The following is an 18,901-nucleotide window of genomic DNA, read 5'->3' as shown; positions in this document are numbered from 1 at the left end:
CACTCTAGTTCAGAACATATGTCAAACAGAGAAAAAAGTAAAAATCAAAATGAAATGTGACAAAACACTGCAAAATCCTTCTCATCTGACACCACTATTCTGGTTTTGTCTGGGAATCGGTGGTCAATTTCATTTTGAAATTTCTGTCTCAGAGTCATGTAGCAACTTGAATGACTGCTCTGATTAGCATCAAAGTAAGTGTAGAAAAATGATTTGCTTTCATCATGATGGTGTTAACAATATGTACTTCAGAAAATGTCATCGTTAGTGTTGCTAAAGTAAGAACAGAAGCATAATTCCTGCAGTTAAATTCCAATCTAAGATATTTGACCTTCACACAAAAAGAATGAAGACAAAGTCTTTCCCTTTTAAAAACTATTTTTATGGAATATATTAATTTTAGAGAAAATGTCATGTCTTTACAATGAGAGCTCAATATTTTCAAATGATGTAGTTATATATTAAATGAATACGTTCATTTTCTTACCATTAAATGTTTGGTATTAGTTCTGGGAGGCCATAATTTTTCTACTTAAATTTTTGCCTGTATATAAAAAGCACTTTATGTAAAGAGAGTCCAATTTGACTTTAGTTGATTAGTATTAATTAGTTGTATTTTGTCACTTGGACAACTTGCAAAACTTTGGTGTTATTCTGTCACTCCATTTTCTTAGCTGTAGAGCTAGAATCTAATTCATCCTATTATTAATAGTTGTCTAATTTCTCACTATTCTGTTTCTTAGCCTAAAGGTTTCATAACTCTGCACGAAAATGAGAAAACCTGTCATTGATTAATATATGTTTGGTTTTGTATGAATTGTTCTACTGCAATGTTACTGCACATAGTAATGTAACTCCTTGGTTGATGAGCACATTGACACACACGGAATCTCCAAAATGCAAAGTGAAAAGCATCACTCTTAGGCTTTATTTCAGAGTGTTGACTAAATTGTTTGGGGAATTTTTTGCCTATAACATAGACTTAAGAGTTTTTGAGGTACTTGTTTTCCTTTTAATTAAATATTTAGGGAATTACAAATGTCTTCTTACAGACCATGCTTTTACGCCTAGCTACAGTTGACCAACTCTTTTAAAAAGCTTTATCTCCTGAAATAATAATAGGAACAAACTCAATGTTTCTAAGAGAAGACCCCCTTATCAACTGAGTGCAGTGTAATTCATTAGTCATTGATAAAATCATATTCTAGATTAATCCAGGATTCACTCAATTATTTCTACCATATCTCTTTCCCTTCAAGAGAGGGAGTGGAGTTTTGGAGTTTGTCATCCAAAATGCTAATCCAAAATAATAAGGGCCATTTAAGAGAAGTTATTGAGTGGCTTTAAAATTTGTAGATACTATACTATACTGTCATTGTAAGCATTACTTTCAGAAAATAAACCCCTAAACATTAATTTAACATGAAATGGTTCATAACTACAACCACCTGAACTGTGATCAGATCATGTCACTTAGATCCATGTAAAGCAGTACTTACTACACCACTCTCACCTGAAGAGTTTACTGCAAGGCATACCTACGGAAAAGGCATTCATCTAGTGCTGTCCCACTTTGAAAGCGTACCTAAAAAGTATTCACACAGGGTTTGTATCACACAAGGAGAAACTGTATGTGCCTGTTCTTGAAACCCACAGCAGTAATGGTAACAGAAGAATAATAAGAACACATATCTTGATTCTTTATACCAAGCTTTATTCTAGAAAAGGTTGGGATTATTGGACTTAAAGAACATGGTATTCGGTAGTTAATCAGACAACCTTAATTTGGGACCATTCTGGAGATTGCTTACCACGGTGATAGCTATACCTAATTTGTCAAAATTCATTTTTCCAATTATAATAATAATCAGAAAATTATAAAAGTATACAAATGCAGTATGTTTTTTTCTTAGTTTTCTTCTATTTGAAAATTACATATCTTATCAAAAATCTGTTTTTCTGTTCAGATTATTTCTAAGATACTCTGATTTTTATTAAATAATTCAGTTTAAATTCCATGTTTTTATTTCGAAAAAAATCAAGGATTGGATTTCTCCTATATTCAAAAGTGGAATCATTTTCCTTCCACATTGAGGTGAAAGTATTTTGGAACATAAACAATATATGCTAAATAATTGCAAATAGGTTTTAAAGGCTAAAGTTCGCTATATTGAAGAGCTAAACCAGCACTGTCCATTAGAATTTTTGGTGGTGATTAAAAAAAAAAATGTTCTGTATATGCACTACACAACACGATGGCCACTAAAACCATGTGACTATTGAGCACTTCAAATGTAGCTAGCAAAACCGAGGAACAACATATTTTCCTTTATCTTCACTAATTTAAATTCAAAATTATTTTTTGCCATTGTCTAGTGGCTACCAAATTGGACAGCACAAGTCTAGAATTTAATTACTAATATATGCATACTTTTTTTATTGGTACACATGTCATATAAGGTTGTACGCACAGAAGCATACAGATAAATGGATGCCATCTTATTACTATCTAAAAGCCATAATACAAATGTTTTATGACTTAAAAAAATGCCACAGATTCTTGTTTCACTTTATAATGTGAGGAACTCAGATATTTATTAACATAATTTTGACCAAAAGTAGCCTCCACACCAAATGCAATTACTTAGGCATTTCTGCAAGACCGGAGATTTTTTCCCAAAAAATTAACTGGAGAAATAACTTAATCCTCTGTTCTAATATGCTATTTCACAGCTTGCAATTGCTTAAAATGAATGCTCCTATTTCTTTTCTTGAAACTTTGGCAACACTATTATGCCAGAACATGATTTACGTTTTGTCATTCATTTAAAATTCAGAATGGCTGTTTATGCCATTAAGTCTATTTATTTACATTAAAGACAAATGCATACTTAATAATTTAGAGAAAATAATCAAAAGCTTTTGAATAATTCTAATTGGTGAGGACTTATTTTTTACAAAGTAACATCTATTTGATGTAGATCTGTGATCTGATAGAAAACTAATTGTTTTAAGTATTTGTAATCCAAGCAGCAGTGATGCAAATGCATTTAATTATCAGTTTAAAAATCCAAACAATGGGAAGTAAGACAACATGCTGCCTTCAAAGCTATAGTAATAAAAGAAGTGCTGGTACATTTCCTCGTGTACCTGGAAATGAGTGACCCAGATTTGCTTGCACTAAAGTCTACAGGCCTAATTTTAATCGTGTTGATTGTATAATCAACTTCCCCCAGTCATTTCTAAAGATAAATTAAGATGCATGCTCTCATTAAGATAAAACACCCTGATTTCTTCATATTTCTAAATAACTTTCCTTTTACAGGTTTTCTGAGGGAAGAATTCCTGAATGATACTCACAAAAGTAAAATGTACACTGAAATGTACACTGAATCCAGTAATTACATTTATTTTAATTTTCTTTCTTTAAAAACAGACTGTTGCCCAGGTGCGGTGACTCACATCTGGTAATCCCAGCACTTTGGGAGGCCAATGCGGGCGGATCACCTGAGGTCATGAGTTTGAGACCAGCCTGCTCAACATGGTGAAACCTCATCTCTACTAAAATATAAAAATTAGCCAGGCATGCTGGCAGGCGCCCATAATCCCAACTACTTGGGAGGCTGAGGCAGGACAATCCCTTGAACCTAGGAGGCAGAGGTTGCAGCGAGCTAAGACTATGCCATTGCACTCCAGCCTGGGCAACAAAAGTCAAACTCTGTTTCAAAAAATTAATTAATTAATTAATTAAATAAAATAAAATTTAAAAAAAGACTGTCTATTTTATATTGAAATTGAATTTGAGTAAAATACAAAATATGCAGTGAATTTTACTAAAATCAATTTATTTTACTGAATATTAGACCAATGCATTGTAGTTAGGGATTGCCCCTTTGGCAAAGCTCCCATTCAGTTCCCAGCTATTCTGATTCAGAGCTAATATGGAGATAAGTTAGGAAATGGAGAATTTTTGGACTGACACAATTATAAAACCAAGAGGAAAAAGCCTACAGTTTTTAAACCAAAAAACCTAACTTTAGAATCTGGATTTGTGAGTAAGTAGTTTCAGCAAATCATTTAGACAAATGCTCTTCAAGCTATAGGTCAAGACATTTGTGAGTTGTACAACACATTTATGTGTCATAACTGCCACTAATGTAAAAAATCAAATAGAAGGCTGGCGCGGTGGCTCATGCCTGTAATCCTAGCACTTTGGGAGGCTGAGGTGGGTGGATTGCCTGACCTCAGGAGTTCAAGACCAGCCTGGTCAACACGGTGAAACCCTGTCTCTACTAAAATACAATAATTAGACAGGCATGGTGGTGTGGGCCTGTAGTCCCAGCTACTTGGGAGGCTGTGGCAGGAGAACTGCTTGAACCCAGGAGGCAGAAGTTGCAGTGAGCCAAGATCATGCCACTGCACTCCAGCCTGAGTGACAGAGCAAGACTCCATCTCAAAAAAAGAAAAAAAAATCAAATAGAAAAGAATGAAATAAAATCATTAAAGTGTGGCTACATATACTAAAAATGCCACCTTTTATAAAACTTTTGCTTTATTTCTGAGTGTGTATATGTGTTTTGGGGGGTACTGGATCATCAAGGGTGCTCACTTTTTCTCTTAAATTGGATTGTGAACAATGTAGGGGAGAAAAAATTTATTTCCTCAACTATCACAAGGTTCATAGCTGAGACCCCTATAGCAAAAGAAAGGTTAACAAGAGAAAAGCATACAAATGTATTTAATATAAATTTTACAAATGACACCAGGACACAGGAGCATTCAAAAATGAATACGTAAAGAAAAAGGGGAGACCTGCATATTTTTATGCTAAATTTGACGAAGAGTGGACAACCATGCAGAAGTATGATTGGAGAACAAAAGGGTGTAACCTAATGGTAATAAAGTTGGGGTGGGGGAAATGTAGCAAAGCCTGTTTGTTCAGTCTTCTCTGTGTCCCAGTGTGACATTCCTTTCCTTTGGGTATGGGACACATGAGGGGTCTCATGGCCTACTTCAAAGGAAGGCCAGATAATTCTTTTATGATCTGCTTCAGAGGAAAAGGGTTGGAGAAGATCAGAGACTTTCTCACTTCTGCTGTTTCCTTAAATACCAAGGTGCCATATTTGGGGATGACATTTCCTAAATCCCACTAACAACAAATATAAAAAAGGTGGAAGCCCCCAATTTCCAAAAAAAAAAAAAAAAAAAAAAAAGGGTTGTTTAATCATATGAACTTGGGAACCTTGAAAGCATTAAAAAGAATCCTGATTCTTTCTCTGTTTAGCCTTGAACAAGTTATTTAACTATTCTCTGCTTTGGTTCTGTCATATGTAAAATGAAGATACTAATAATGTCTATCTCAATACACTGCTTTAAGAATTAATTGACAGTGCACATATATCTTTGACATACCAATTAAAGTACCTTTGGATATATATCCAGAAGTAGGAAAGTTGGATCATATAGTAATTCTATTTTTAGGTTTTTGAGGAATCTCCATATTATTTTCCAAAATGACTATACTAATTTACATTCCCACCAAGAGTGTACAACATTCTCACCACAAAACATAAGTTAGTGAGGTGATAGATATGTTAATTAGCTTGATTGAATGTTTCTGTAATATATTCATCGATTAAAGTATCACATTGTACACCATAAATTACTCCATTGTTATTTGTTCATTAAAAATAAATAAATAAGGTCAGTCACCGTGGCTCACGTGGCTCACGCCAACACTTTGAGAGGCTTAAGCAGGTAGATCACCTGAGCTGTGGAGTTTGAGACCAGCCTGGGCAACATAGGGGACCCCCCCATCTCTACAAAAAATATGAACATTAGCTGAGCGTGGTGGCGGACACCTGTAGTCCCAGCTACTTGGGGGTTTCAGATAGGAGGATGGCTTGGAGGTCAAGGCTGCAATGAGCCGCAATGACTCCATTGCACTCCAGCCTGGGTGACAAAGCGAGACCTTGTCTCAAAAACCAAACTAAACCAAAACAAAATAAATAAATACAATTAAATGAAAGAATCCTTGCAAATCCATTACAACAATGCCTGACACTTAATAAAGGCTAGCCATTTGTATGACATTCTGTTCTATGATTTTTATTTACTTTTAGGTTTAATGTGAATTTTTTTTTTCTTTTTTTTTTTTTTTTTTTTGAGACAGAGTCTCTCTCTGTCGCCCAAGCTGGAGTGCAGTGGCGCGATCTCCGCTCACTGCAAGCTCCGCCTCCAGGGTTCACGCCATTCTCCTGCCTCAGCCTCCTGAGTAGCTGGGACTACAGGCGCCCGCTGCCACGCCCGGCTAATTTTTTTTTTTTTTTGTATTTTTAGTTGAGACGGGGTTTCACCGTGTTAGCCAGGATGGTATCGATCTCCTGACCTTGGGATCCACCCGCCTCGGCCTCCCAAACTGCTGGGATTACAGGCCTGAGCCACCGCGCCCGGCGAGATTGTTTTTTCTTTCTTTTTAACTTAAATGCCGTGTAAAGCACTCTTTTAATTAATGTACATATAAACTTTATCTAAAATTCCTAGTTTTGTGATTTTGCTAAGAGGCGTATTTTTTCATGGAACAAAAAGTCACGGACAGCAAGCCCTCATTGTCCATTTTTCTCATATTAATTTCTCTGTACTTGAAATGTTACTGACTGTCAGGACTTGGCTCTGCCCTGCTTCTATCATGCCTGTCACCTTATTCAATAGAAACAAAATGAGTGTTCTTGGTATTGGGAAGCAAGAAGTTAGTATTGTAAGTATGATTATTTCATACAATACTAGAAATCGTTGCTGAGGAACAGCCTGCATATTGCTACAGAAGAAGGCTGTGATCCTATACCCTAAGATAGGCCGAGTGCAGTAAGATCTATTCATAGACTTGTACAGTAGTTACAACATTGGTTGTTTTCGGTAATAACATAGACTTCATACATTATCTAACACTTGGAAAATATTAGGTACCATATAGTAAACTCTTGAAACACCTTTAGTACCCCCAGAATAATGTTTGAAAATTTAAGGCAAATTACTTCCAAATCAACACAGTTTTGAGTGTAACTTAACTCTGGCCTTTGATATGGTAAATTGCCAATTATAGCTATCTAGGTTGATTTAAATTCAATTAGATTAAACTGTGACCCAGTGATTTCTCCGGTTTCTTATGTGGTCAATGCAAACAGTTATATTTAATGGTGGTAAAGCTGAGATAAAAATGTCAAATGTAAGAGTCAACTGCAAGGTCATTATTTTTTTTCCAAGTAATGAAAACATAGTATTTGATCTGCTGTAAAATTACAGGCTAATGACTCAGTCCTACAGAGTAGCTCTCAAACCTTGTTCAATGTACCCACACTGATTTAAGCAAAGGTAAAGTATCATTTTGACGATTAAATAATCACAAGGAGCATAAATCATGTTTTAGATGATACCACAAAATATACATTTTGAAGGTCTCAATAGACATTTTTGGATGAAATAATGAGAAAAACATGTTCAATCAAAGGTGGACGGTAAATATTTACGAATTTTAAAAATAAATAAATATTTATAAGTCCTATTATTTTAAAAAATAATATAGTACATTTTAATATTTTATGAAAGTTTTAGTATTGTTTTCTGAGGCATCAAATTCCATTTTTCGAAAGTACCATGTATAAGGATATTAAAGTACTTTAGATTGCCCTGCCAACTGTAGGAGACCTAAATACGCCATCCCCAAACACGTCACTTTTAAGAAAGCAGGCTTGATGGCCGCGGTGGCTCACGCCTGTAATCCCAGCACTTTGGGAGGCAGAGGCGGGCAGGTAACCTGAGGTCAGGAGTTCAAGACCAGTCTGGCCAACATGGCAAAACCTCTACCAAAAATAAAAAATTATCCAGGCGTGGTGGCACACACCTGTACTTGGTCCCAGTTACTTGGGAGGCTGAGGCAGGAGTATCACTTGAACCCCGGAGGTGGAGGTTGCAGTGAGCCGAGATAGCGCCATTGCACTCCAGCTTGGGCGACAGAGCAAGACTCTGTTTCAAAAACAAACAAACAAAAAAAACTAGCTTACATTTGCATTTTATTGCTAGATTTCTCAAGTTGTGCTCACAGGGCCCAATGGAGAAAGAAACATGCTTTCAAGATTAGCATATTTTCAAGATTAGCATAGAAAGGTGTTTCTCTGTCAAAAGTTTTCATTCACTGAAATAAAACAGTAATGAATCTAAAAGAAAGGAAGCGTACATTTGCCTTTTTCTGTTTTTATTTTTACAGATTTAGGGGGTACAGTGTAGTTTTGTTACATGTATATGTTGGATAGTAGTGAAGTCTGGTCTTTTAGTGTAACCATCACTCCAATAGTGTACATTGTACCTAACAGGTAATTTCTCACTCCTCACTCCCCTGCCACAATTGCACCTTCCAAAAATTTTCATATTTTTTAATTTTTGTGGGTACATTGTGTGTGTATACATTTATGAGGTACATGAGATCCTCCCACCATTTTTTTGGTTTTTTTTTTTTTTGAGATGGAGTCTCGGCCTGTGCACCCAGGCTAAAGTGCAGTGACACAAGCTCGGCTCACTGCAACCTCTGCCTCCCGGGTTCAATCAATTCTCCTGCCTCAGCCTCCTGAGTAGCTGGGATTACAGGCGTGCGCCACCACTCCCGGCTGATTTTTGTATTTTTAGTAGAGACGGGGTTTAACCATGTTGGTCAGGCTGGTCTCGAACTCCTGACCTTGTGATCCGCCCACCTCAGCATCCCAAAGTGCTGGGATTATAGGTGTGAGCCACTGCACCCGGCCCCTCCCACCTTTTGAAGTCTCCAATGTCTATTATTCCATTCTCTACTTTCATGAAAATATGCCACTGTGACATAGGACTATTTTGAGCTAAAGGCAATTCAGAAGAAGCAGATATAAGAAGTTCTCTGCCCTCCCACTATTTGCCTGAAAGCAGTACATACATTTACAAAGGTGTCCATCCTCTCCTCTCTATCAGAAAGGACAAAGTTTGATCACCAATGAGAACTTTAGATCTTTATCAGCCTGGAGACTGCATCAGAGGAATCTAAATAACATATTTTCTTAACTAGCCTTTATCTACAATTAGTTTCCCATATATTTGCCTTCCTGCAACTGGCCATTCACAGAGACTCAAGGTCCTTTTCCCTTGTCTTGTAACTTCTCAGAAAATGTATTGTTCTTTGTTAGAGAAACAATACTTTGTTTATTCATTTTTCCTTATATATCTTTCAAGTATACATGAGGTATGTATGTTAGTAAAGTTTATAGTTTTTTTTCTTGTTGATATCTCTTTTGTTATAGGAGTCCCAGTTAAGAAATAAAGGTAGAGACCAGATGTGGTGGCTCACACCTGTAATCCCAGCTCTTTGGGAGGCTGAGACTGAAGGATCACTTGAGCTCAAGGGTTCAAGACCAGCCTTGGCAACATAGCAAGACCCTCATTTCTCCAAAAAGTAAAAAAAATAAATGAATTAGCCAGGCATGGTGGTGCATGCCTGTAGCTAAGCTACTGGGGAGGCTGAGGTGGAAGGATGGCTCAAGCCCAGGAGGTTGAATCTGCAGTGAGCCAAGATTGTGTTATTGCACTCCTGCATGGGCCACAAAGTGAGACTTGGTCTCAAAAAGAAAAAACAAACAAAAAAACCCCACCAAGGCAGAGGTAAAATTATGTTTTCTTCCCCTACTCAATGTTTTTGTTTTCTTTAAATGTTTATTTAACAAATTGTTTACCTGATGAACTAACCTGAGAGTGATTAGTGTGAGTCAATGACTTTTGTAAAGATTTTCTCAAATTTACCCGACTTGAGCTAACCACATTCAGATTTTAATTACTTTAAAGTTCTCTAACTACACACACATATACACATATATACACACACACACATATATGCATAAATATGTTTATATATGCACGCACACAAATGCTATATATATATTCTAATTGTTTTATTTATTTTCTGTGTATTTTAATTAACTTATTGTGATGCTTGAACAAATTGAAATGCTTTTTATAATACTTTTAAAAATAATCACTGCATGTAACATGTTCTCCAGTAACTGAGCAATGTAAAGAATTTCTTATATGTATGACCTTATTCTAACATTCATATTTCTTGGGTACCTACTAAATGTTAGGCACACACAGCTAGTAATATAAGATGGTGGGCAAAGTCTCTGCCAAAACTATAGTTTATAGGCTAATAATGGAAGTTTTAGGACATTTTTCCAATAATTACGTGACGTGTTGTTATAGTTTGAAGTGTGAATCTTTAAAACAGAAGTCGCTGGAAGTTCAGTGTCCTTATACTATTCGAAGGATTTATAGATGCAGAACCAGAAAACAAACAAAAAAATTATCTCAGTTAAAATCGAGTCACTTCAGAGGAAACAAATTGATCATGATAGCAGCAGGGACAATTTTGGAGAAAAAATGTTAGCTTTAAAGCAAGCTTGTCCAACCCACAGCCTACGGGCTGCATGAGGCCCAGGACAGCTTTGAATGCAGCTCAACACAAATTTGTAAACTTTCTTAAAACATTATGAGATTTTTTTGCGATTTTTTTTTTTTTAGCTCATCATCTATCATTAGTGTTAGTGTATTTTATGTGTGGACCAAGACAATTCTCCCACTTTGGCCCAGGGAAGCTAAAAGTTCTGACAATTCTACTTTGAAGGCTTCCTTTTAAGTTGGCAACGAATGTACTTACATGATTATGTAGGTATTGTTATTTAAATGTAACATGTTACATTTAACAGGTTTACACATTGATGACCAACACAGAATCTCAGCACTTTGGGAGGCTGAGGCGGGCAGATCACGAGGTCAAGAAATAAAGACCATCCTGGCTAACATGGTGAAACCCCGCCTCTACTAAAAATACAAAAAATTAGCTGGATGTGGTGGTGCGTGTCTGTAGTCCCAGCTACTCGGGAGGCTGAGGCAGGAGAATCACTTGAACCAGGAAGTCGGAGGTTGCAGTGAGCCGAGATCACGCCACTGCACTCCAGCCTGGGCAACAGAGCGAGATTTCCATAAAAAAAGAAAAAAAAAGAAAGAAAGAAAGAAAAAGAAAAGAAATGTCTTCTGACCAATTTCTGTTCTGGTCTGTGCATTGGACTTGAGCACAGATCCATTGCTGCATACTTGAAGTGTCATGTACACATGTGTTGATTGAAGGAAAAAAAAGTCACATTTTCTTTTTCTCACTCTCGCATGTAACTTCATTGAAAGTTACCTTTCATTCCTTTTTCCATATCATTTCCTGAGCTAGTCTTACATAATGTTCAAACAGGGATCATGTAACGAATTCCATATCAGTTTATAAGCTAGATTATTAAGATTGGTAAAGATATATTTTGTGTGTGTGTGTGTGTTTTTTTTTTTCTTACTGCTTTGGAGTATTGAAAAGAGTTTTAGTATAGGGGTGTTTTTATACTAAAAATACTTTAGTTTACATAATAGAGTGTACATATACTATACATATTTTTATTCAATTCACAATCTTTTAAAAATCATGCTTTATTCAATAGTGTTCATTATATACACTTTGAACCTGGCTTCAAAAATATTACATCCTTCTGTATTTTATGCATTTTATATCAACTATATGTAATTGTTTCAAATTAAGATTTTAGATAATATCCTGTCACATTACACTTATGTTGTCTGACCAATAGTTTCTTAAAAATTCCTCTATAGTTACATTTTCTAGTTTCCTTTGCAATTAAGTTTAGCCATAAAACTGGGTTCTGACCCATGGGATATTGGTGGAGGTGACAGAAGTCCCTTCCTGACCTAGTCAGAATATTCTAAGATCCCTCTATAGCTATGCTGTCTCATATGGTAGCCACTAGCCACATGTGGCTTTGGAGCACCTGAATTGTGGCTATCCTGTCTTGCTGAGATTTGCTGGAAGTGTAAAATTCACAACAAATTTTAGAGAGGTGGTACAATAAATAATGCAATAAATAATACTAATTGATATATTGATTACCTGTTGAAGACATAATATTTTTGTTTTGCATATAGTTAAATAAATGATATTATTAAAATTACTTCACCTGTTTCTTTCCAGTTTTTAAATGAAGCTATAAGAAATTTAAATACTATATAAACTTTTTGCAATACACTTCTATTGGATGTGCCACCAAACTTCTCAGGATTCCTATACGTCTTTATATCTTTCTATTCTACTACATCCATCACTCATTTCTTCATCATTAATTATTCTATATTTTTATTATAAATTTACTGTGTGCCAGGCACTCTAATTATTCCATATTTTTTAAATTAGAAATCCATTGTGTGCCAGGTACTCTTCTAATAATCACCTACTGTTAAGATACAGGTTGGGACATGTGACTTCATGATCAAAAGGAGGAAAACACCGTGATATAGGAACTGAATTTTACTACAAGACTTTTTGTGCTGCAACTTCAGTCCCTGCCAGAACAAGCAAAAGGAGTGACTACAATGTGACTTTCTAAATGGTTGTATTGGAGGACAACAGATGCTGGGTCCTGCCTATTAGGAAGAACGGGCACGCTGAGTTATGAAATGATAAAGACTCCTGTGTCTCATTCTTTAGCCTTCAGGGACCGTGGTGATTTTGCAATGTCTGTGAATTGCCCAGGGCTTCAGTGACTGTGATGATAGTTCTAAAACAGGGACACACAGCTTTAGGAAGTTTCAGCCTGTAAGTTTGACTATATGTACTTCCTGCTGATAAACTCATGCTTTTGTCAGTCTTTTGCTAATACTGAAAAACACTCATAAACCATCCTCCATTTCCCATTATTATTCAAGGACTTTAGACATTCAGAGTTCGCAGACTATTTTTTCTTTTGAAGAGAAAATGTGGGTGGTTTCTTTACAACCTTTTTCTTTTGCATATTATTGTTAGACACTGTCTAATGTTACATAGAAAAGAATTGGTTGAAAACAAGAAAGACAGTGTCTAACAGAATATAAAATAAAGAAAAACAAAACCAAAGCATTCAAATAACTAATATGAGAAACGTATCATTTGGTTTATTTTCTACTTTGGCTAGACAATTTCATTACTTCTGACTTTTCTCATAAGCCTTTTTCTCTAATATTTTAAGCATTGTTTCTCTTTATTATCTTACTTAATCTAAAACAGTTCCCTCAAACCCTTTTTAATTCTCTTTTAAAATCTTTACTTTTATATCTTTTAAAAATATATGTATCAACATTATACCTTAATACTAACAAATTTTACTATAGAAAATTGTGAAAGAACCAAAATAACAGTCCTCTTGTTGTACCCACAAAAGCTGATTAATTCATTTTTAAATTATATTGCCTATTCCTTCATCTTTTAGTTACTTTCTTGCTCAAGAAGTAAGGTACTTTGCAAATGGCATAGTTGATCCCAGCACACCTAGATATATACATCTCTAACCCAGTGCCTTTTCTATTCAGAAGGTAAAAGTGTAGGTAAGTTATCAGCCCAATATAATAAGATCATATCAATGTGTCACTAGTGGAAGGTGTCCAGGTTCTTTGCATCTTGATTAAAAAATTGGACAAAATGCACAAAGCAAGGAAGGAATGAAGGGATTTATTTAAAATGAAAGTACACACCATAGTGTGGTAGTGGGCTGAGCGACTGCTCAAGAGCCTGGATAGAGAAAATCTTCTGGGGGCCAAATACCCTCTACAGGTTTCCCATTGGCCTCTTCATGTTCACCTCATGCAAATGAAGTGGTGGCCTGCAATTGGTCTGATTGGTTGTGGAAAGCAACCAATCAGAGGCTGAAGTAGAGTTACGTAGGACACACTCCTGTGCAATCATCTGATTGGTTGCAAAAGGCAACCAATCAGAGGCTAAGGTGAAGTTACAGCGTTGCACTTCTATGAAAACAAAGACTGGGCTGGTAATCAGTCTGATTGGTTGGGGACAGCCAGTTTCCCATCTGCGGCACAGAAAAGGTGGAGGTTTGCAAAGGGAATAGCCTCTGGTCCTTATATTACTTAGGCGTGGATAGTTAGGGTTTTGCCTTCAGTTTAATTCTAGGGAAGTCAGTGTGAAATGGCCTTAGGTTCCCTGCCTCCAGACCCTATTCTCCTGCCTCAAATGTGCAATATTTTTTTCTTAAAAAAAAAAAAAGGGAAAAGAAAAATATTCTCCGGGACCTCTGCACCAGGTATACTAAAACAGAGCAACACATGAAAATGTACTTCCTTTTCTTAATTTTTTAAAATTTTAAAATTTTTTATTTCAATAATTTTGGGGGAACAGGTGGTTTTTGGTTACCCGGGTAAGTTCTTCAGTGGTGATTTCTGAGATTTTGGTGCACCCATCACCTGAGCAGTATACACTGTATCTAATACGTAGGCTTTTATCTCTCACCCCTCTCCTACCCTTCCCCTTGCCCTGAGTCCCTAAAGTCCATTTTATCATTCTTACGCCTTTGCATCCTCATCGTTGAGCTCCTGCTTATGAGTGAGAACATACAGTGTTTGGTTTTCCATTCCTGAATTACTTTACTTAGAATAATGGCCTCCAGCTCCATCCAAGTTGTTGCAAAATACATTATTTCATTCCTGTACTTCCCTTTCAACCACAGAAAACAAACAGCAAATGTTGTCATTTATGAAGAAGAAAATCTTGTGTATTTGGGGGAGTGGAAGAAAGGTAGCACTTCTTTTATAAGTTAGCACTATTGTTTTATAACTTGAGACATCTTATTAGCTTACCTATAACAAAGTGGAAATAGAAAATATATAATATATAGTAAACTATTCATATGATGTAACTGTTTAGAATCTTATCGGACAGCATGTTTAATGATCTTTCAAGTTGTTTTGTATTTTCTGTTTGTTTTTTTTAATTCAAATCACTGGTTTAATGACTTAGATGATAGGTTTGTTCTTTAGCAGATATGTTGAAATGCCTTATATAAATAGTCTCTGAATAAATTCACAATATCAGCTATCATAAAACTCTACTTACATAGCTCATTTAATATATTATTAGAAGCAGTCTTCATTTTAAATGCTTCTTCCAGAATGTATGCACATGTTATATTGTGAGGCATACTAAAATATTAACTGGATATTGCTGACATTCCAAAATTGTATTCAGTGTTTCAGAAGTAAGTTATGATACTACAATCAGTAATATAACGCATCGTGCTTTGACTTTATTCTTAAAATATAGAAACTAAATCAAATTTACTTGAAAACTGGCATATTGAAATCAAACATGTCCATCCTTTGTGGAGACAGAGAATGCTCCAGATTCCTGAAGAGACCATTAGAGAAAATCTAGGCCAACACTTATTGTTACTAAATGCATAAATTTCTCTTTCAGTATTAGGAAAATATATGAGTATGAACATCTACAAATATTTTTTAAAAATTATTTGAAGCCTTTCCATAAAATGAGAGAAAAAAAAACATTTAAAAAGGCATAACTTTACAAGCATAAAAAGAACAGGAGAAGAAAAATGAACAACTCAAGATGTTAGCAAATTTGGGGAAGTACTTCCTTGCCTTATGGCTCTAACAGAGGTTGCAGGTCACTATGCTCTTTGGCCAGGATGAAGTATCAAATATTCTTCTAATGAGCTGTGGTTTCTTTCAATGTGGAATGAGACTTAGTAATGAACATCTGCATGCTAGGCATACTCATTACTACCAGACATTCCCAGTTGACAGAAATATATTTTTACAAAACACATTTCAATAAATTGTTAGTTTTTATTGACAATTTAATATGATAGTTTTCCCCTTTGTTTTTTTTTTTTTTTTTTTTTGAGACGGAGTCTCTAGTGCCAAAGTGCTGCCTATTGTTCATAAACACAAGAAGGCTATAATATTTCTTTTTCTTTTTTTTTGAGATGGAGTCTCACTCTGTCACCCAGGGTGGAGTGAGGTGGCGCCATCTCGGCTCACTGCAAGCTCCGCCTCCCTGGTTCATGCCATTCTCCTGCCTCAGCCTCCTGAGTAGCTGGGACTACAGGCGCCCGCCGCCACGCCCGGCTACTTTTTTGCATTTTTAGCAGAGATGGGGTTTCACCGTGTTAGCCAGGATGGTCTCGATCTCCTGACCTCGTGATCCGCCCACCTCGGCCTCCCAAAGTGCTGGGATTACAGGCGTGAGCCACCGCGCCCGGTCTTTTCCCCTAAGTTTTAATGTATAATTTTGTTTCCCTATCCCTTCATTGATATTCGTTTCTAGTGTTTTTCTGGTTATTTTTATTTTTGTATTTTCTATATAAAGTTTATAATCAATTTATCCAACTCCAGAAAAAAAAATACTACTTATTATATTGGAATGCCTTTAATTTACACATTAACTTAAAAACAATAGCTTACTTTATAATGTTAAGCCATGCTTTTCAGGAACAAGTTGCATCTTTCTCCTTGATTTCCTTTTGGATTGTTCAGGAGAGTTTTAAACATAGGTATTGAAATTTCTTGTTAAATGTGTTTCTTGTGTTTTTGTTGTTGTTGTTATTGTTGCAAATGGGTGTGCACCATCCATAAAAACTTCTAGCTCATTATCATCTATAAAATAAATTTTATTGATTTTGCCTGTAAGTTTTATATTCTGCTAACTTACTAAATTATTTTATTGGTATTTGTGTTCATATTTGCGTTTGTTAATATTTTTGTTTCTTGTGATCTCTTGAGGTAAACACTTATATCTGTAAAATGGGATCCCATTACTGCTGCTTGCAATTGTTTTGCCTTGAATTAGTTTATCTTGTCTGGTTGCAATGGCTAATATTTTCAACACAATGTTAAGTATTAATGGAGGTAGCTGTAGTACTCATATGGTTTTCCTGTCTTTATCCAGAATGCATCAGATGTTTCTTCTTTAAGTAATATACAAACTTTTGGACTTTACACACACACAAACACACACACACACATAGACACACACACACACATATATAATATGTCAACAAATGTATTCAATTATTCTGTTTTATATTAAATGTATTTTAATCATGAAACAGTTTTTAATTTTATCAAATGTTAGTATCTCACACTTAAATATAAACCAAAAGCTAAAATCACTTGTAATTTGAGGAATGGCTTCAATAATGAGAAACAGTTCCTCAAAATAAAACAAATAAGAATAAATGGGAAGAAGACAGAAAACATGAGCAATGCAAGCAGAAGAGAATTATGGGAAAATTATAATTGAAGTCCACAGAAAGTTAGGAGAGAAATAATTGTGTTTTATAAAACAAGGTCATGACAATATAAAAAAATGAACAAAAACACCTATAATTGACATTCTATTTAGTGGTGAGAAAATGAAAATTTTCTCAGGAAGATCAGGAACAAGACAAAAATGTCTCTTACCATAATGCAATAAGACAAAACAAAAGGGCAGATCTATTGGAATGTAGAAATGAAGCTGTATTTCTTCACAGATGATATGCTCATCTATGTAGAAAATCTGAAAGAATCGAAAAATAACTCCTGGAAATAGTAAGCAATTGTAGCAAAGTTGCAGGATACAAGATTAATACACAAAATTCAATTGTTTCTTATATACTAGCAAGGAACAAGTGGAATTTGAAATGTAAAACACAATGCCATTTCCACTAACATTTTCAAAAATAAAATACTTATGGATAAATCTTAAAAAAAAACAAGATCTTTGCAAGAAAGCCACAAAACTCTGATGAAAGATATCAGAGGAACTAAATAAATAGTGAAATATTCAGTGTTCATGGATAGAAAGACTCAATATTGTAAAGAAGTCAGTTCTTCTCAAGTTGATCTATAGATTTAACGCAATCCCAATCAAAATCCCAGCAAGTTACCTTGCCTCATATAGACAAACTATTTCTAAAGTTTATATGAAAGGCAAAAGACCCAGAATAACCCACACAATACTGAAGGAGAAGAACAAAGTTGGAAAACTGACACTATCTGATTACAAGACTTACTATGAAATGACAGAAATCAAGAAAGTATATTGGCAAAATAATAGACAAATACATCAATAGAACAGAATAAAGAGCGTGGAAATAGACCCACAGAAATACGGTTTACTGATCTTTGACAAAGGGGCAAAGGCAATAGAATGGAGCAAAGATAGTCTTTTCAACAAATAGTGCTGAAACAACTGGACATCTACATCAAAAATATAAATGTAGACATAGACTTTGCACACTATAAGATGTGAAGAGAGACAAAGATCAAGTTACCACTACTGGATTTACAAGTTAACATTCACTGGTTGTACACACACACAATAGTTGTACACACACACAATGCTAGAGGCACCTGTATCATCTCTCATTGTTTCTTATTTTTTAATAGAGATAAATTTATTTATTTTTGTCATTGAGGATAAATGTTAGGAGTTGAAAACAAATACTCCTTCCATAAAAGCATACTAAAACTAAAATTATTTTCAGTGATTTCCCATGGGAAATTTACCTATACTTTGCCACCAAACCCTCTCCTGCAATAGTCTTTCTTATCCCGGTAAATAACCATCCCATCCTTCCTTTTGCTCAAGCTAAAACTGTTTTTCTCCACTCTCTCAATCTCCATTTTTAGTCCATCAGCAAACTCTGTTACATCTACTTTCAAAATGTATCCAAAATTTGATCATTTCTCCCCAGATCCATGGACACCAACCTAATCCTAGCCACACACACACCCAGCCTTCATTACTACATTATCCTCTAACTCACCTCTCTACTTCTACCTTTGCATCCTACATTCTAACTTACATTATTTCTGGCTACTGTTCAGAACTCTCAAAATCTCCTAATCTCCCACAATGTACAAGCCAAGACCTTTACAATGGTCAATAAGGCCCTACCTGATTTGTTCTAATACCACTCCACTTGTAGCTCCTACTGCTCTTCCTCAGTCACTCTGC

At 35.4% G+C, this 18,901-nt stretch overlaps 1 protein-coding gene across 13 annotated transcripts in view; it reads right to left on the bottom strand.

Annotated features, from left to right (window-relative positions):
* The window catches only part of LOC105490348 (dystrophin), a 2,266,916-nt gene that overhangs the window by 1,913,358 nt on the left and 334,657 nt on the right, over positions 1 to 18,901 (bottom strand). The window lies entirely within an intron of this gene.

The sequence above is a fragment of the Macaca nemestrina genome, chromosome X (genome assembly GCF_043159975.1).
Source record: "Macaca nemestrina isolate mMacNem1 chromosome X, mMacNem.hap1, whole genome shotgun sequence".
NCBI classification, from domain to species: domain Eukaryota; kingdom Metazoa; phylum Chordata; class Mammalia; order Primates; family Cercopithecidae; genus Macaca; species Macaca nemestrina.
This window is presented reverse-complemented; position numbering and strand designations above follow the sequence as displayed.